The sequence below is a fragment of the Acomys minous genome (genome assembly GCF_964271855.1).
Source record: "Acomys minous genome assembly, chromosome: 11".
In the NCBI taxonomy this organism is placed as follows: Eukaryota; Metazoa; Chordata; class Mammalia; order Rodentia; family Muridae; genus Acomys; species Acomys minous.
The window spans coordinates 85754328-85775254 of NC_140492.1; the positions used below are offsets into that span (position 1 = coordinate 85754328).

Sequence of the window (20927 nt, forward strand, 5' to 3'; positions counted from 1 at the left end):
AGAAAGAAAATAATGTCCTTACATGACCTGAAAAAAAGTTCCATCGAAGCTAAAGGCAAAGGTTGAATTCACTCTGACAAGGTTAAAACATTTTTGATATTTTTAAAAATGTGGGTTTTTTTTTAATAATCCAAAATTTGCCCAACCATGTGTTTTTCCTTATTATCACTCACAGTGACCATGCACTGGGTGAACATGAGTCTATGACAAGTCAATATGGAGGCCTGGGGCCAGTGATTCGGCTGCGAAGAGCATAGGCAGATTTTGCAGAGCACCCAGGAGTGGTTCACACCACTGCCATCTGCACCTCCAGGGGATCGGATGCCTTCTTCAAACCTCTTCAGGCACCAGCCATGCATATGGTAAATGTACATATGTGCATGCAAAACACTCAGACACATAAATATAGATAGATAGATAGATAGATAGATAGATAGATAGATAGATAGATATAAACAAATCTTTAAAAAAAAACTGAAATGGAGAACCTTTTCCATAGGGCCAGCCAGGAATTTTATTTATTTGTATGTTTGTTACAGTTAGAAATATGATATAAACTTTAGGTCGAAGGCTTTACTTTCTCCTTTGTGCAGAGCTGTGAGAGTTGAAACACAAATGACTAAATCTTAGACTCTTTTCATATTCCAACATGAAGTAAAATGGATATTTAAAGCTGATTCACATAGACAAGAACAAAGGAAGATTAGTGAGGATTTTTTTTCTCTGTACTTCCACTATAACTTATTTGTGTTTAAATGTGTGTGGTGCATGCACATGTATGTGTATGTGTGGAGGGACATACACACATGTGCATGGGATGCAGAGGAGGATGTCAGGTGCTGTATCAATCTCGACCTAACTGGGCCTACAACTAGGTTGGTTGGTGGCTAGCAGACACTAGTGGTCCCTGTCGCTGCCACAACACTGGGATTTCAGATACATTTTTACCATATCTTGCTTTGTACATGGGATTTGAATTCAGGCTCTCATACTTACACAGCAAACTCTTACTCCATGAAACACCACATCGCCAGCCTCCAAATTTCACCCCGACACCAGAACTCCAAGTAAACCTGTCCATCTGTCTTAGAGTCAGAGCCTTCTAGGAGAGCGAAGCTGGTGTTAAATGTTCTAGAGGCTCGTTCCTAAGAAGGATCTAGCTCTTCTTCACCAAAAGTAGTCTCCAGATGTTCTGCGGCACCTGCTACTGTGAGATGCAGCTTTTATTTAGAGCAGCGGCTACCTTCTTCTGCTTTTCTTCATCATGCCGTATATTTAAAACAATAAATAAAACAATAAGCCCAGGAACTACGCTGATGCTGTACCTGTGAGAGCCACGTCTGAGGTAGGATTCAGTGTTATGATGTTTTGGAGTTTGGTGGCCTGAGAATTAGGAGCCTAGGAGCCTCGGTCCAGCACATTATTAACTGTGGCATTTATCTCCATTGCTGTGTTTTAAAAGAAAAGGTGAGGAACGATCTAAAATGTTGCCTATTGCCTTAGCATCACGTGATTGTCTACTCTGTACAGGGTGCTGCTGGTGTCTAAAGGGTAAAAAAAAAAAATGCTTAATGATTTCAAAGCAGCAAAGTAGTCTACCAGGGTTGTTTTTGTAGTGATCAGGTAGTGGTGTCATGAATCTTTTATGAATTAATGATGGGCCCACAGTCGGATGTATATGATGTTTCTAATACGGTAGTTAGCTCTTTGAACTTGGCTACTTTTGACTTTGAGCAAGCTACAAAATGACAGGTATGGATCTAACCATTAAGTAGTTGGTCTTCAAACACAGCTGCATTAAACTTTTATTGATCGCTTTCCATTTTAATTGTAGTCTTGCTAAAATTCCAAAGAGATAAATCTCTGTCTTTATTTGAAGACCCTAGAGAACAATAGATTTGAAACATTTATTAACAGAATAAATATAGACTAGTACCCAACAATTATGTATACATTATGTGTACATATGTCTGTGAGTGACTAGGCTAATAAAGGTCTTTGAGTAAAATCAATAACTGACATGGAGCTTCAAAGGAAGGCTATGATTGCTCTCGCACACAAAAATATTTCCAACCTAGAAGACTACTGGCTGAGAAGAATCTTTACTTTTTTAATGACAGCTCTAGCCAGCAGCCTAAAAGATGGGGTTTTCTAGACTGTTACTCTCAGTGGCTAAGTGGGAAAGTAAAGTTTTATTTACAGCAGTGGTGGGAAATAGAAATATCAAGCTGAAACTGACTTGAAAACACCCTCTCTGTCGGTTAGGCTTTATAATGATGGAAAGTGTTATGCAGGCTACTGAAAGATGTCATCATGGTCCTTCTGTGCTATGGAGCCTGCATGCTGCAGAACAGACCTGCTAGGCAAGATGTGTCCTCTGGTGTAATCACAGTATGAGTTTCATGGGGTGAGCGATTGCTTTCTGGTTGAGTTGGAAGCCCACTCCATGGGAGTGAAAACCATGCCTGTAACTGTAAACAGTTAGAAATCCAAGGCTGAAGAGAGTCTGTTCTCGAGGGAGCAGGTGATAGATGCTACTGCTGTCTTCCTGAATGGAAATTGACTTCTAAATATTTATATTTGTAGTCACTGGTTGTTGTTGTTCTTAGCCTTGGTCAGAGAAGCCTCGGCTGCTTACAATGGTTCAGTTACTGCAAAACTCATCAGTAATCAAAGCTCTGAGAAGAAGTCACTGTTGAGAGCTCAACCAGAAACAATATATATCCTCATTATATAAGAGGAGAGGAAGAAACATAAGATCCAGAGGTTGGGAAAGACTGCCAATGGGATTCTGTCTTCTGGAAATGACAAGCTATTTAACTTATGAACTCGTAGAAGCTGTGGTTACCAGACAAGAGTGCCTACCAATAGTCAATTCATCATGAGGGCCAAGAGTGCTCTCCAGAAGGACCTGAGTGTGGTTACTACACCAACATTGGAAGGTTCACTCCAGCCTGTACTTCCAGCCCCAAAGGAATCCAATCTTTTTCAGGCACCTGCACAATAACACATATCCCCCCCCTCTCTCTCTCCCCCTCTCTCCACCCATCCACCCATGAAACCATAAGCATACATACAAATAAATAAATAAATCTTAAAGAAGGGAAAAAAAGGAAAATTTTCATTACAGATGGTAGGAAATCACGAAGACCCACCTCTTCCTGAGGAACCATTGACAGTTAAGGATTGCTGATGGAAGGACAGTACTAGAGCCACTGGTAAGTTGTCTGTACTCTTATAAACAACTCTCCACTCATGCTCTTGTAAGAAACCCTTATTATTTATTTATTTATTCATTTATTTGTTATTTTTGGTTGTTTGAGAAGGGTTTCTCTGTGTCCTGGACTCACTTTGTAGACCAGGCTGTCCTGTCCTTGAACTCACAGAGATCTGCCTGCTTCTGCCTCTCAGAGTGCTGGGATTACAGGCCTGCGCCACCATGCCTGGTTGCAAACAACCCTAATTAAATTCAATGAGTCATTAAAACATAAAAGCCATCATCTGGTATATTCTTTAATTACTTTCTTCAGAGACTTGAAGTTCTTTTCCTACATATCCTTCACTTGCTTGATTAGAGTTAAACCAAGATACTTTATATTATTTGTGGCTATTGGGAAGGGTGTAGTTTCCGTAATTTCTTGCTCAGCCCATCTGTCATTTATATACAGAAGGGCTACTGATTTTTCTCAGTTGATTTTGTATCCAGCCACTTTGCTGAAGGTGTTTCAGCTGTATGAGTTCCTTGGTAGAATTTTTGGGGTCACTTACATATACTATCATATCATCCTCAAATAGTGATACTTTGGCTTCTCCCATTCCAATTTCTACCCCCTTGATCTCCTTTAGTTGTCTTATTGCTCTAGCTAAAACTTCAAGTACTATATTGAAGAGATACAGAGAGAGTGGTCAGCCTAGTCTTGTCCCTGATTTCAGTGGAATTGGTTTAAGTTTCCCTCCATTTAGTTGGATGTTGGATATAGGCTCGCTGAATATCGCCTTTACTATGTTTAGGTATGTACCTTGTATATCTGCTTTCTCCAAGACTTTTTAACATGAACGCATGTTGAATTTTGTCAAATGCTTTTTTTGCCATCTAAGGAGATGATCTTGTAGTCCAACATAGACGTTCTCTGAGAGACTCCACCCAGCAGGGGATCGGGACAGATACTGGGACTCACAGCCGGACTCTGGGTGAAGTGCTGTGAGTTTTATGGAAGAATTGGGGGATGGAAGGATGGGGAGGCTGTGAGGAGGTGTCTGGAACTCCACAAGCAGACCATCAAGTCTGGTGGATCTGGACCCAGGGGGGACTGCACAAACTGATGCACCAACCAAGGACATTACAAGCAGAGAACCTAGACTCACTGTTCAGATGTAGCCGATGGAGAGCTCACTCTCCGCGTGGGGAAGGTGGGGAGGAGGAAGGGGGACTGCCTCTGGCGTGAACCCTGGTTCCTGCGATTTGATCACCGCCCCTTGGAGGAGAAGCCGTGTGGCAACACAGAGGAAGGGGATGCAGGCTTTCCAGGTGAGACCTGATAGGTTGTGGTCGGATGGTGGGGGAGGAGGGCCCCAGCTGTCAGAGGTCTAGGGGAGGAGAACAGGGCGGAAGAGGGAGTGAGGGTGGGAACAGGAAGATAAGAGGGAAGAGATTACGATCGGGATGTAATGTCAATAAATTATAATAAAATAAAATAAATAAAAAAATAGAAGCCGTGAGAATGAAAGGGGCCTTCCTTAGAAGAAGGCGTTCAATGGTTGAGGAAAAAGTATTGAAAGAAGATTTGGGAGACGAATATGACCAAAATAAAATAAAATATATATGTATATATATGAATATATGATGTATGTATATCAAAAAATTTAAATTTTTAAAACAAGGCTGCTCATATACACTCACAAACTTTAAATTTGAGGCACGACATGAGCTACTGCAATTGCTGGCTTTTAAAGTGTGGTGTAATATCGTTTCTTCCAAAAGAAATAGTGTGACGGAGAAACGCTGCAGGCAATAGTTAACTTTGGTCAGCTGGTACTAGTAGAGATTCTCTCCTTTGAAGTCACTGGTGGAATTCCACAGGACTCCATTTCTCAACTTGTTGTTAAGGTTACAAGAAAATGATCTTCACTTCCATCATCATTTGGCAAAGCGTGGGCGTGTCGTATGCTGGCTCTGCAGTAACGTTACACAGTTCTCACCAATCTAATTTAGCAATGGAATTCACTAGACATGATCTGTTGGCTCCGGTGTTAAGCCATACTGCAGAGGTCAAACGCCACTTACTTCTTTCTTCAAAGAAAAAGAAAGGCAAAGGAAGATCCAACAGTAGAAACTGTGAGGGGACTTGCGAGGGCCCCTTCTACTCTGCTCTGACTTAACTTTTCTGGATCATATCCGGGTCCTTGCCTGAGTTTCTGAGAAGAAGGGGCACGCGGCACCGGCAAGCGCGGAGCGAGCGCGCTGCTTGGATGGGCTGACAAACTGCTTTTGACTCCTCGTCCCCCTCCTCACTCACCAGACATTGAACTTGGACACATTTTTAAAACCTCTTTAAGCCTAAGTTTCTTCTTCTGAAAATTGGAAATACGCTTCAGGGACAGACTAAGATAATGTGAGCAAAGCTGTTAGTTTTGCGCCTGGCAAACCGTAAGCACTCAAAGCGTGGCTCCAATTTAATCTCGTCATTAGCAGAGCATACAGATGACAGATGAACTAAGATTTATTAAGTTCCTCGTGCTCCTTGGGCAAAAAGAGGTTCTAGAAATTACCATCTATCTTCCCATTCTCTTTCCTCATGCTCAGCCACACAAGTTTCTTCTCCGTGCATCTGAAAGCTAATTTATCTATCTCCCCTGATTTCCTCATGATTCCTTTTGAAAATACCACCATATATAAAGACTGTCATTGCAGAGAAAAAAAATAAAAATTATTACAACGAAAATGAAAATAGCACTTAAAAGTATTCGTTAGGAGACACGTCACATGGTAGAATGAATTATTTTTATTCTCTTAACTTAGGTGCTTTTATTAAGTAGTGCATTTTAAAGGTGTGCATACTTAGGGGAAAGTCCCTTATTAAACTCAACAAATACGTAGTTGTAGAGAAGTGGGTATCAGCTGAAGTTTTTAATAAGTGCCAGAGAGAAATCACTTTTATAAAAATCACAGGAATTAAAAGACACTGTGTTGGATTTTACTTGAATGACATCTTGTTGAACCTCATTTGTCTTGTCCATAAAGTAGAGTGGCAACATTTCTCATAGTTCACTGGATGATATTGAATGAGAGAATACATGGTTATGGCCTCAACATATGCTACATGCCAGAAAACTGAGGGATGTGTAAATGCTTTAAAACAGAATTAACTGAAAAATCTAGACAAAAACTTTTACAGTCATTACAATTATCTTAGACATTTGGATGTACTATGAATAGCTGAAGTATGACAAAAGAACAAACAAACAAACAAACAAACAGATATCATTTCCTCAAATTCCCCATCCAAAGCAGCTGCTTTTAAATCATTTATTGGTACTATTGGTTGAAAGGCTCATTTTGTAGCTCCTGAAGCTAATAATATCAATTCAGTCCAACTTTAAAATTATTGTATGTATATATGTATGTATGTATGTATGTATGTGTTATTATGTGTGTATGAGAAAGTATGTTTGTGTGCACACGTGTGTGTGCATGCCCCTAAATACTTTCACACATGTGTGTGAAGTGTGGTGGTCAGAAGGCAACTTGAAAGACTTGGCTCTTTTTGTCTCGTGGGTTCCAGCAATTGAACTCAGATAGTCAGGCTTGGCAGCAGGCATCTTTTCCAACTCTACAGCCCACACTCCAACCTAATTCTGTGGTAGTCGATGCATTCCTCGTTCCAACTGAGGTTTCCTCTGAAACATGAACGTGAATTCCTCTTTTCTGTATGTTCCATTCACAAATCTATTGTCTAGCCTGTTCCCCGCCACTCCTAATGGACAAGGCAGCCTAGCTAGGGGGAGGAGACCCAAAGGCAGGCAGCAGAGTCAGACACATCCCTCACTCCAGCTGTTAGGCATCCCACATGAAGGCATCTACTACATGTATGTAGGTGGCCTAGGTCCAGCCTGTGCATGCTCTTTGGTTGGTGGTTCAGTTTCTGTGAGGCCCCATGAATCCACACATAATGTTCACACAGACCCCCTGTGGTCATGTCTCAGCCTCTGCTAGACTCTGGTTTCCTGGAATAAGAGTACAATGCATTGTGATCAACCAGATTGAAAGGCTCACTGGCTGACTAGTTTTTGTTATGTGAACTTCAGCAATATCTACTTTTTTTTTTTTTACATACCATCCTGATGCCTCATCCTTTAGAGGAACTGATTTGTATGTATCATAAATGAGTTACATCTTTTAAAATCTTTGGTTTTATTTTTTTTTTATTACATATCATTTGCTGCTGTCCCAGAGGCCATGAGTTGGGCTCCCAGGACCCACGTGGGATGGTTCACAATTGGCTGTAACTCCGATTCCCTCTCTTGGTCCCTGATAGGACCTGCACAATGGTGGTGCATATACATATACTCAGGCACACAGATATACACAGAAAATAAAATAAATATTTTAAAAAGGCGTTAATTTCATCATAGAAAGAAAATACAGTTCAAACTTGACTTATCATAGAAGCAAAATACAGTCCATACCTGATATCATCTGCAATCCACATAAATATTTACTAATACATTGATTAAACATTAAATAATTGATTATATGCATTATGGGACGCATAGATCATTTTAAAGTGTTCTAGTAACATTTAGAGGGACTGATTATAGAGTTGGTGTGTGCCAAAGGTGAGAGCATGTCAGTCTTTTAAAATGTTTGATTTTAATTTTTAATTTAATTTAATTATTTTGGGGATGGGGAGCCACAGGTGTGGCACAGTGTGCATGTGACAGTCAGAGGACAACCTTCGGGGGTCAGTTCTTTCCATCCATCGGGTAGGTCCTCAGAATTAAACTCAGATCATCAGGCTTGGCACTAGGCACCTATAGGCACGGAGGCATCTCACCTGTCTCTTTTTCCATCTTGAATATAAAAATTTGCCTTCCGATCAGTGGTCAGGAGTGGAGTAGATTCAGATAATAAGAAGTATCTGTCACCACATCCCTATTTCAGATTTTTGTGGTAAATACTTAATAGACATAATTTCTTTAAAACAAACAACTTCAATAGAAATACTGAGGAATGAGAGGTACAGGACAGATATGTGAGGTAGAAGATTTTATTTAACCTCTTTGGGAAATACATATAAATTATTATTCTTCTTCATATGAAATAAGATAAAACACAGCTATCGTCTTTGTGAGGGCAAGGCTCTCCCTTTCTTCCCTTTCCAGTTTTGGTCCACAGTTTCTGAGTCCTAGTTTCTATAGCTGTCATTTCACTAAAACTCGGTTACTTACATTCATCAATAGTTGCTCTCAGTGGATCTAATTGAGTCTCAGGTTTTCTCTTGACCACTTGTTCCCCTGTAAACTCTTCTGTTCCCAAGCATAGATTTTTTTTTTGCATAACATGCAAACAATATACCTGCATGGCCTACAGACAATATGGGATACATAACCATTTAGATGCCTCGCAGACGTACGACTGCGCAACACTGAAACAATGTCGCTTTACTTCTTGTGCCACAGTTGGGATGGACAGGAGCTTCTGATGGCCTCAGATTTTAAGCCAGAATAACATATGATCTACAACTCCCCTGGTATCCACTCAATCATTAAATTCTGTCTTTTTCTCCTCAGTATCTATGAAACATCCCACCTTGTTGTTTTTACCATCACCTCCATTCTGAATCTTATAGTCCTGGGCCACTTTATTAAACAGTATCAAATTAGCTTCTCAGTTGTTCAAATAAGTATAAAACATAAATTTCTTCTTTTTCTGAGTTGGCCGATCCATATGTCAACAGATGGGATACTTGAGGAGGCTGGCAAACCATGCTTAACAGAGACCTGGTTACAACAAAGCTGAGAAAAGAGCAAGGTCGGTCATGGAAGGCTACAGAAATCGGATTCCCAGGAATCACACACGCAGTGTCAAATTCCGAGGGAACAGTAAGAAGCAATTTTAATTTTTTTTACAGACAGGATTATGTGACAGTTCCTAGCCCGAAACAATCTTCTTCCCTCTGTCATGCAAGTAGTTGGGACTGTAGGGTAGCCTGTGTCTTGCTCAGACTGTTTGTGATGAACCAGGCACATAATTGCTTAAAATGTGTCACACAACATCCTTCTTAAGCCAGCCTCAGGAAAAAGGGAAAATGTAGAAAAGTTGTTCCATATTACTAGATATTGTATTGAACTGTAATTGGTCAGCTGAGGGCAGTAACTGAATAAGCTAGTTGGAGAATGGGTGAAATTTATGCTGAATTCTGTGTAATTTTTTTAATGTTTTATTGTATGTACATTGGTGTTTTGCCTGCATGCATGTCTGTGTGAGTTTGTCAGAATCCCTGAAACTGTAATTGCAGACCGTTGTGAGCTGCCATGTGGGTGGTGGGAATTAAACCCAGGTCATCTGGAAGAGCAGCCAGTGCTCTGAGATGCTGTGCCACCTATCCATCTTTTTTCTATTTCATTCTAAGGGAGCTTAAGTAAAGAACTGGCTTTTTTTTCATACCCAATTCTCTGTCTTAGCTCTTAATATTTGCTTAGGCCACATTGCTCTTCCTTGTATTTTACCTTTACTTATCCAAAACAAGACTCTATACAATTTGTTCTTCTGCTTGTCATGGACCAGAAGGAGTGTTGACATGACACGTTCTTTGGATAGAATAGTAAACAGTGTACAAAAACAATTAGTGGCCAATAAATAATGTATAGAGCAAAGGATGTAATTTTAGAGGCAAGACAAATACAAAGAGGTTGGCAGATTCTAAAGTATTCCAATAATTGAATGTACGTCTTGTTTTCTAGTCAGCATTTTCTGCGTATAAGTCACCATATAAGTACCAAGTCTTAATTTTTTTATAAAAATTCAAAAACAAATAAGAATTCTTTATTCTCTCTAACACTATAGTCTATATGGATTGTTTTTTAAAACGGGAATCGTCGTTGGCTAGTCAATGAATAAAAAAAAATGTATAAAGTAGAATTGGAGGTCGTGTTTATTATCCTCATTTGAAATAACTAGAACTGATGCAAGCAAAACAAACACAAACATTTGCAGAAGATATTTAGTTTCCCCTGTTCAAGAGCTATATACTTTAATTTCTTTGTTCTAATTCAGTCTGTAACTGCTTTTGTGGGTCGATTGTCCTCAGGGTTAACTCTGAATTCTATCTTTCTTGATATTAAAGAGCTATGGAGCATAGTATGTGAAATGCTATGAAGTTAAGAGTAATTAATAATGATTATATTATGCATTAATTAATAAACCGATTGCAATTACTTATAACAGCAGATTAAAAAGTGACTTTACGCTAATAGATCTTTGAAGGATCAAGGAAAGTCTTTTTATTTTTGGAGAACAGGTATGAGGGTAGTACTTAATGACACGATATGAAAGTCTTGGCCAGTAATTTTTTTTTCATATGTCTTCTGAAAAGACAAGCTAATTCTCCCTCATTCCCACATTCAAAAAGTTTAGTGTTGGCCAAGTGCTGTGTGTGACACACGCCTTTAGAAAGCGCTCGGGGGAAGCAGAGACAGGTGGATCTCTGTCATTTCAAGGCCAGACTGGTCTACAAAGCGAGTCCAGGACAGGCAAGGCTACAAAGAGAAGCCCTGTCTCCAAGAAACAAACAAACAAATAAATAAACAAAGAATAATAACAAAAAAAACCCACTTTGGTTTGATCCCATACCCTGTGGATCACTTAGAAATCACTCACTGTCTACTGACTGGATTTTCTGTGAAATAAATAAATAAATAAATAAATAAATAAATAAATAAATAAAGAAGGGTCTGCGTGACACGATACAGATCTGTCTGAAATTGCTTTAACACAATAGCTTATAGTCCTTTAGTTTCCCAATGCCACCATCTTTTTAATCAAAAAGAGCGGAAAGGAAGACACAAAAAGCAAAGGAGGCTGCTTGGTGAAAGTGCACAAAAAGGAAGAGAAGTTGATTCCCTCTGTCTTTCAGCGATGGAGAGTCCATTTTCAAAACAAAACAAAACAAAACAAAACAAAAAGTCCAGAAGGGGAAAAAATATGATCATACTCTGCTGAAAGCTTCAAATGCAAGTGTTAAATGAATCTCAACATAAGCCCAGCTATAAATCTATGCCCAGCCTCAATGGCACATATGTTTATTGCAGATCTTATATTCAGTACTGTGTGATGTGTGAGGACCCATTCTGGCCAAAATGGAAGGAGGGTATCTTAAAAATTAATAATTATCTCACTCTAAATAGAAATGTTGTTATTAATTAAGTTTAAATATTTCTGTAAAATAATAGCAATAGATTTAAATCATAAAATATGAAGGCGAAAAATGTTTGTCTTTCAGGTAATCTCAGACACATCAATACACTACTGAGAATTAGTTCAGTTTTAAGGACGTACGACCTTGAAGCGATTGTCTTCTGTCTTCACCCCTATGTGTTGACTCAGTTTCACAGTATCTCCCCACCTTAAGATGAGAGGAGGTAGGGGGTTACTATTGGGATTTAAACCGAATAAATAGATTAATTAAAAAAGAAATATAAACCTCAAAAAAAATTGAAGATGAGGATTGATGTAATTCTAGTTCTGCATCTAGAACTTTAATTCTTTGGAGCTGTTCTTAGTTTGCTTTCCACTGTTATGACAAAACACTAACCTCGGGAGAAAAGGGCTTAGTTCCTCTCGCAAGTGACAGACAGGCTGTCACTGGGGGGCACCATGGTGAGAACTCAAGGTAGGAGCTTATAGCAGAAACTGGAACAGTGACCATGGCATAGTGCTGCGCCCTGGTACCTACATAAATTATGAGGGAAAATGCACTGCTCGTACTTAACTATGAAGTTTAAATGTTTACAGGTGTATACATCTGTGAATCTATCCCCTGTCAAAACAATAAGTTTGCATCACTCACAATTCCCTTGTCCTGGAACTTTCTGCCAACACCCTGTGCCTGCTACTGACCTACTTTTTGTTACTACAGATTAGTTTAAATTTCCTATAGCATTACAAAAACTGTTTGCACTCTCCCTCAACCCCTCTCTTTTATTCCTGGTCTGTTGTTTTTCATAAAACACAATTATTCTGAGATTTTTTTCCATGCTGTAAGAAGCAATACTGTATTTTTTTGTACTGTTAAGTAATATTCCATTGTTAGGATATAGTGCAATTTATTTATTGTCCTGACAATGATATATTCTTAAACTTTAGGGTTATAGGAACTCTACAAGTTTGGGTTCTATGTGGATATACAATTATTATGCATTTTCTGTGTTTTTCTATGACTAGTCAGCAATTCATCAAACTATAACTCTTTGAAAAGTGTACTTCTAGTTCAAAAAATGTTTTAAAATTTCAAGGCTGGCTGGCAATTGCATTTTCCCTCTTAATTTGTGTATGTCATTACATAAATTAAAATAACCAATGATATAAACTGGTAGACATAAACTATTTGGTGACCTGACTGGTCAAATTAGGAAAAGTGACTGACCTGAACTCTTTCAGAATAGTCACAGAGGTTTTTTTTTTTTCTGAGTTTCATATTTTTTTCTTTCTTGATCTTTTGTTTCTATTTGTTTAAGGAAACTATCAAACCTAGACACAACTTAAAAAATAAAATTCAATATAACTACACTAAGAGGAAAAGGTATTTACACAGGGAGAGATCTTTCTTTTCTTATTTTGAGTTATTTTAAAATTTATGACTGACTTTTTTAATTGGAAAAATATGGTGATGTTATTCTTGTAATTGAAAAATAAAGGACCAAGATGGGACAGGCTTCCAGTTTTACTATAGGAAAACGTTCATATTTCACAGGTGTGCCTTTATTAATGGCCAACTTCATTGTCGTTTTTCATTCAGAACTCCCACTGGGAATACCACATGAGAAAGGAATGGGGGATGAGACCAGATTATTATAATTCACAAGACTAATTATGACTTTGAGTTTTCCTGAGTAAGCTAATTCTTTTTGCACCCTGGGATCAGTAAGCATGAGAGTGGTTTCACAAGGGCTTCACTGCCGCTGCGTGTATTCATAAACAACTTTGGTGACACCACACAGCATTTCAGTTCTCTGTTTTCTTTTGGGGTTTGCTTCTAAAGATGTCCTAAGAAGAGGGAGGGACAGGAGAGGCTAATGTGAGGGCAAATATTAGCAAACTACAAAGACATATATGTATGAAAATGTCATAGTGTAACCCTTTATCCTGAATCCTACTGAAACAATTAATTTAAAAACCCAGCGCCACAGGTATATTTTAACTAAATAATAATTTTAAAAAGGCCCACACTATTCGTGCATTATGGGCATAAACTCATGTTTTAAATAAGCTGTTTATTTTTATCGGCATCGCTGGAGAACAAGAGGAAAAAGGGGCGTGGGACAGCAAGGACTGCAGAGAGCCTGAAGGGTAATGGGCGGACAGGAGAGGAACGGAGCAGCGTTGTGGAGGGGTTGGGGTTCACTGGAAGGAGCTGGCGGGAGCGCTGCTCCTTGGCTTCCATGTTTGTTCGCGGAGAGCCTTGTGAGTAACATACAGTGATTAGGTCTTCTCTAACGACTTGAAATCCACTTGAGATGTTGGTCTGACAGATCCCACATGTGCTGATCCCAAGGTCTCCTGTTATAAGACTGTTAATAAACCCCTCCAAGGGCCAACCCCTTACATTTGGCCGTTCATCGTCCACACCCCAGAAAGGGGTTTGAGTGTGTGTGTGTGTGTGTGTGTGTGTGTGTGTGTGTGTGTGTGTGTGTGTGTGTGCGCGCGCATTAAGTAATTTCCACATTGTGAGGCTTCTTGTTTTTCCATTCACCTCCGGTTTTATGCTTGTGTTTCGTTCCAAGATAAAAATACAACGATGATAGATACGTGTGCTTTTTGCAAATATGTAGGCCCATGTGCCCTAGCCAATAGAGCAATAAATTATGTAAGGTCAGAACTCCTTTTCACTTGCCTCTAATACTGATGCGTTTTATGAGGTAGAAGAGTAAACACTGAGTCCCTCTAGTAGAGATGCACAAAACAAGCAATTACAGCTGGTTGTGTGTGTGTGGGGGGGGGGGAATTATGAAGTTCTGTGACAAAATCCAGTTTTTAACTGGGAGGACAGATTCTACCAAGCAAGCCATGTGAGGAAGTTAATGAGCTGTGGGGAACAGGCCACTCTATAAAACTTTCTAGCAGAGCTAGGTCACCATAACAAGGGACACACTTTCTCTTTTATATGACGGTGCACTGTCTACTTGATGTAACACACTAGGCTTGTGTGCAAGACGTATAATCACTACTGCTTTCTGTTTGAGTTTTCTATCTTAAGTCACCATTCCCTTTATTATCAATTTACCCAATATTTTAGCAGGAATGTGCTTTGTTGTCACTTAGTGCTTTCTAGGTAGCCCTTGATTATGATGAAATAGACACATAAGCTCACTAGCAGTTCTTGTGAGGAGTCATCTATTGCTACAATAAACATTCCTGGCTATTCTAGATGACCTAGCTATAGAAAATAGCATTTAACACTGAGGTAAAGGGCTAGCAGGACTTTATTTGTACTACACCATCCTCTCCTGTCTTGTAAAGCACACCAGTGAAATGTGCACATCTCGACAAAAGTCACTCTTTCAATACAGCCAGTGCTCATTCTGCTCTCACACATATCTGGCCTCCACTGAAGCCACGATGATCTTCTTCCCTTAATGTAAACTACGACTGCTCCTGGCCCCTTAACTAACTCCACTGCCATGAATGAACCCAGAGCATAAACTGCAAGTGCAGAAACGTTGAGGCATATACCAGGCAATCCCATGCAACACATTTTAAAGTTACGTTCAAAGAACCTGGAGGTTATGACACAAAGTGACAACTCTTGAGCATGGAGTTGAATGAAGCCATCTGCAGCTGTCTTCCCGTGCCAACACGGGGAGTTGTGCCCAGTGAGTACAAAAGCTTGACTTTGGGTGTTCAGGAGTGTGAAGGCTCTTTTTCAAGTCTTCAGGTTCACACACACACACACACACACACACACACACACACACACACACACACACACACACATATATATATATATATGCCATAATAGCTTTTGTGACCAGCAAAGAAGCCTATGAGCCTCAGAATTCCCATCTCAACCCTTTCAACAACTTCCTGTTGCTTTCTCCCGCCCACAGCCAGGCTGGACATCACCACAAAATAACAAAAGAACAGTAAGACTGTCTTTGGGGCATTCCTATCTTTGGTGTAAATTAAAATTTAACCTTTCTCAGTTTGGTGATTTGAATTACTAAACTCTGAAACTGACTTAGTAACATAGGGCTAGAAAATAATTGTTCCAGTTAGAAATGCTACAAATCTCTTTATTATACCAGAGTCAATGTAAAAAAAAAATGGCAAATAAGCCTGTGTTGAACATTTCTCTATATACATGTCTATGTGTTCTTATAAATTATAGACACCCTGAACACATACCAAGTATTTGATATTTATGTAACTGTAGTTTTCACTTACCTATTTGTGATACGTCTCAATTATATATCTATATTTCCTTTTCTTAGAATTAGTTTCTAAGACAGTAAACACAAGTCTAAGTATGCCATACTGCATTTTTGTTAATAATAAATTATTGTATCTATATTCAAAATATTTTAATAAACAACTATTTTCTCTCAGTATTTTCACTGCCTTGATATAACCCACAATAGCTCATCTCTCCTTGTGCTTCCAATAGACATAACTATCATGAAATCTTTTGCTATATTGAAAATTATTAGTACTTACTGTTGCTTTTGTTTGTTTCTTGCTTTGCTTTCAGAAACAAGATTTCACTATAGAGCTCAGACCATTCTGGAACTCACTGGACAGCCAGCATTGGTCCTGGCTCATAGTCATCCGACCTCAGACTACGGGATTGCAAATATGGACTGCAGCACCTAGCGTTTTTCATTTTTAAAAGAACTGATGTTTCCTTTTAGAAACATTATTTTTTGTTGATCTCAAGCACATATTTTAGCTTAGGTATGGATGCACTATTTCACTATTCTCATTAGCATCAATTAACTGCTATTCTTAAAAAGTGGATTTGTTCATTTTGGGAGTTGAGATTTTATTAGTGTTGTTAAGTACTTTAGAGTCTTAAATATCTATTTAATCATTTGCAATATATCAGAGTTGAATGGTTTAAAAGTTCTTCTAAAACAATGTCAGCCTTGTTTTATCAAGCCTGTTCCAAAAATTACCCTACTACAGTGAAAGAAATGCTTTTAATGGAGAGATGAAAAGGGGGGAATTCAGAGGGAGAAAATTGTCAGTGAATTGATGAGATTTGCTAAATTAAAAATGGATTCACAGATTTATATGTCATATTCATACTGACATTGAAAATATGTTTTGAAAGTCTCCAAATAAAAGTCCTATATCCATAAGCACATTTTTCACCTTCAAAAAGTAAAAATTATCCACATAATAGAGTTTTATGACTCCTCTGCTAACTACACTACATTTCAAGTTTTCTGATAGGAAAACAGGACAAATTTAATCTATAAAAGTTCTAAAGGAGATACTATTTAATTCTGCCACTTTGAGGAATGTTTATACTTAGGCAGCAAGTTGACACTGTCCATGAATATAACATACATTCTTCTGTTTTAGATTCATGCGCAGGTCATATAATGCTAGCACATTAAATCCACAGCTCCATGGTGCTCTTTTGCGGCACCATGGAGTTGTCAAACTTAGTAGACTGAAAACTAATAAAAACCAAACCTCAAATCTTAATTTTTGTAAATCGTGAAATATGATGCCGAGGAAAGGAACTGGTTCCTGAGTGTTGGAAATACATTGTTCAGAAAAGAGCATCCTCAAATTCACGGATCACAGAGACCTAAGGAGGATTGGCATCTGTGGGTGACAATACCTTCTCTAGCATGGCACCTAAAGTGAAAAGTTCAGATCAGCCCATTCACATGCCATGATTCGAGTGTACATCAATTTAACCTAAAAAAAAAAAAAAAAAAAAATTAAGAGGGTTTAGATCTTATTTCCAACTTGTTTAGGGTTGCTCTGTCACAAAGTCTATTAATGTTGGTAGATTCTCCCTATGTGTTTCATGTGCATATAAGCGTTTTCTTGCTGCCTTTACAAGAAGTGTGCTTTATTGCTTCCATGAAAATTCGCTCATAGCTCATTATTTTAATAAATGATTATTTTTTTTCCTGTAAAACAAAATGGTTCTATGATAAGGATTTTACATCACAGAGAAACTGGAGGAAACTTGAGAGAATCCTTTCATCTCCTTTTATAGCTTGCTACTGATGATGAAAAAACAACAGAACAAACGTAATTGGTAAAACAAACTCCATAGGAAGATTCAAGCACCTCAAACAGAGGAATAGTCTTAGTTGCGAATAGCTCGGTTTTCTTTCTGGAAGTTAAAATATGTACTGCCGCCCAGCCCAATCGTGCTTCCGTTTCAACGCTTCTTCAGTTGTATCAAAGTAAACAAGTGACTGTCAGAAAAGGAAACCCAGCTAAGGTTGGGGGGGGAGGGGCGGGGTGTTGCTGCCACTTGCCTCTCTCTCGCACAATTTCATGCCAATAGCTATTGGAGAGGAGGAGAAAGGAAGGTCTGCCACTGTGGTGTGGAGAAGCAAAGGGGCAGAGGTGCATCGCTTCAAAATCTGGGCTCGGCTTCCATCTCACGGTGCGTGCGTGTCAGAGAAAAGAGGTGCTCGCTCTCCATTCACAAAGCAAAACAAGAAAATCTCTATAATTATTGTTGGCTCCGCTCCATTGAAATCCGTTCTCCTGGAAGCATCTCTGTTTTAGGTTAAAACAATGCTTAGAATATTCATCCACTGCTCTTGCTTCCCCCCTCCCCCTGCCCCCTCCCCCCCCCCCCCCCAGTATTCTTGCACACCATCCACTCCCCCAAACAAACCAGCCACCCAATTTCCCTCTGGTATTCTTCACTTTTGCAGTGATTTTGCTTCTCTCTGTCTCTCTGCCTTGTGTGGTGGTCTTTCTCCATCTATCATGCTAACTGAAGTTGGAGTGAAAGCCTGTGAACACCAAACCACTCGGTGCCTACTGAAGATCTCCATGTTTATTGTCAACTGTACAATCTGTCCCTGCCTCCAACCTTGAAGTTTCTCACATCTGGTGTCACTGTGTACCTCAGGATGGCTTGTAATATGCTGTTCTGAACCAAAACCAAACAACAGCAGCAAACCAAAAAGCCACCACAACTACCAAAACCACACCACCACCACCACCACCACCCAAAATCAGATCACCCCTTGTGTATCCTATTAATAAAATTAAAAAGAATTTATTTCCCCTCCTTATCAAAATCTAATCCACAAAAGATGGATAAAGTCTTTATTGCCCATAGTATGTGACAGTTATTAACTTCTAGCAACAAAAACTTGAAAATCGCCATTTTAAAATCCAAATTCAATGACTGAGATGTAATGGCGTAAAAATATTTTTTCTATCATTAATTTTAACTTTTTTCTCCTCTTCAGATATAAACTCTTGCCCTGTTTGTTGCTGTTCAGGGGAAAGAATTTCATCAAATCTGATTTCAGCAACTGAACTTTCTAAAGTTATCCGTGTTGTGATACATCATTTTTTTCTCTCATCTCTCTTGAAACAGTGAGTTCTTTGGGCTCCTTGTGTGAGGCAAATATTTTACTTAAAATGACTTACATTTTGTGGAATTCCAATTTCTTGAGCTTTTCAATTCTTGGTAGGCAAATTTGCTGATAAACCCTTTATTTACAAAAGTGGATCTCTAAACAACTAAACTTAATTGTAAAACTAAACGATCTGGTGTTGAACCCTATCAGAGACTTGAGAAGGAGTAAAATTAATTGCTTGAGTATACAGGGAGTGCAGGTTAGCAGCTTCCCAAATGAGAAGATGACAGGGATAGTTTGCTACCTGAACAAGTTAGTTGTTTGGGGGTTAAGATGTTATTAGGTCCAGATAGATGTTTTAAGTTGATAATGATGAGATATGATAGATATTGATTTACATTCAGAATTTTAGACACACCAAGATAAGAAAGATGTTTTCTTCATGGATGCCAAATACAAACAGCCAAAACAGTATAAATGTAACATTTATATAATTCCTGATTGTTTCGTGGTTCTTCTTGCTGTAGGTAGTTTATTATATATATGTGTAATAATATGAATGTATATGTAAAAAATAAAAATAAATAAATAATTAAATTAAATTAAAAAGGTAGATTTCATACCTAATTTCACCAGCATTAATGAGTTTTGCTATTTCCCACTCCCTAATTGCAATAATTAATTTGTGTTCATATCAAATTGTCAGCACCATCACCCATGAAGTGTACACCCTACTTAGGGGTATATCCCTACTCTTGTGAACAATGGCTGTTTTGTGTGGACATGTGTAAGGAAGCCTTATCCTCCCTGCACCAGCTTGGCAAATAATACAGAACCCTGACAGTTGTCCAGATGTGAAACGTCTCTGGGATTTCCTAGCTGCCCAACAACAGGAAAGCAATGTGTAACTGTATATTAAGGAGAGTTTGGGGATCTATTTACGAGATTTCATAAGAACCCTGATCAGTGGGCTCCTCTTGGTTTACCAAATAAAGTGTGTGGGGAGTAAACTCCTAAACACACACACACACACACACACACACACACACACACACACACACATGCTGCTATTAATTACACTGTAAACATTTAATACACATTCTTTGTATCCTTTGCCCTTTTCAAAAGGAAAGGCGGTAATTTATATGTACCCTGGCTTTTTCCTCTCATTGTTTTACTTCTTATCTTTCTGGTGTTCTTTCGTTTCAGTAGAAAAGAGGTGGACATGTTTGGAAAGAGAAAAAAATGTTTACCCCGTTAATTTTTTTCACATAAAGAAACAGCCTGGGCACCTTCTACTTTGTCTTATGGCCTTTGTTAAGCCACTAATGTGGAAGCTGCACTTTTAATTACAAAATACTGTAAAGGGAGTTCAGTAGGAACACGTAGCCCTTGAATGGTAGCCAAATGAAAGCAGGTTTAGCAGCAGGAATGGCTGTGTTTGGGATCCATATGCATGTTCAACTCACACATTCAGGCAACGCAATAAAGCAGGGGGAAAACAGCTGATACACAAAAGGGACCGTCTAGACAGTGCCCCATCCGTCTGGCTAAATTTGGTGCTGGCATTCCCAATGGGATTGTAATATAATTGTTCTGGTGTCTGCGTTCATTCCCCTTGTCAAACACCATTCCAAAAACACATCCTTCTACCTCCAATCCTTCTTCTTCCACAAATATGAAGCCCAAAACTGCGCAGTCCTGGAGAGGGCATTAGATGGCCCAAGCCCAAGAAAGCATTACGATTCAGCAGAATTGCACTGTTTAATTTAATTCTTTTTTTCTTTAATCCCCCTGTTAGTTAACTCCAATGCAATTAATTTCACTGAGTTTTAATAATTTAAGGTTACCAAAAAAAAATTTGTATGCAAATATAAACAACCTTAAAATACTGAGCATCGTAGATGAAAGCAAACAGGCCTCCCATTCCTTTGTGCTCATTAACCTCTGTTAGCAAATTTAACAGAAATCAGAGATATGAAAGTATGAAGATGGACATGGATCATAAATTCTAATGAGGAAAAAGCTAATGAAAACAGTGTTAAGCAAAAGCATTGAAAAAATGTCAATTTTGTATTTTTTTCCTTTTCGAGTTTAACGCTACAGTATTTTTTTTCCTCCAAACATCTTATGAAAGT

General features: G+C 38.7%; 1 protein-coding gene across 4 annotated transcripts in view; it reads right to left on the reverse strand.

The window, feature by feature from the left end:
* The window catches only part of LOC311608348 (uncharacterized protein), a 45887-nt gene that overhangs the window by 17900 nt on the left and 7060 nt on the right, over positions 1-20927 (reverse strand). For 2 of the 4 annotated variants that reach the window (XM_084800806.1, XM_084800808.1), the window contains exon 2: positions 17067-17146. The exons of the other annotated variants lie outside the window; for them this stretch is intronic. The gene's annotated coding sequence lies outside the window, so the exon portion shown is untranslated. The remainder of the gene's footprint in view (positions 1-17066; positions 17147-20927) is intronic. 4 annotated transcript variants of the gene reach the window in all.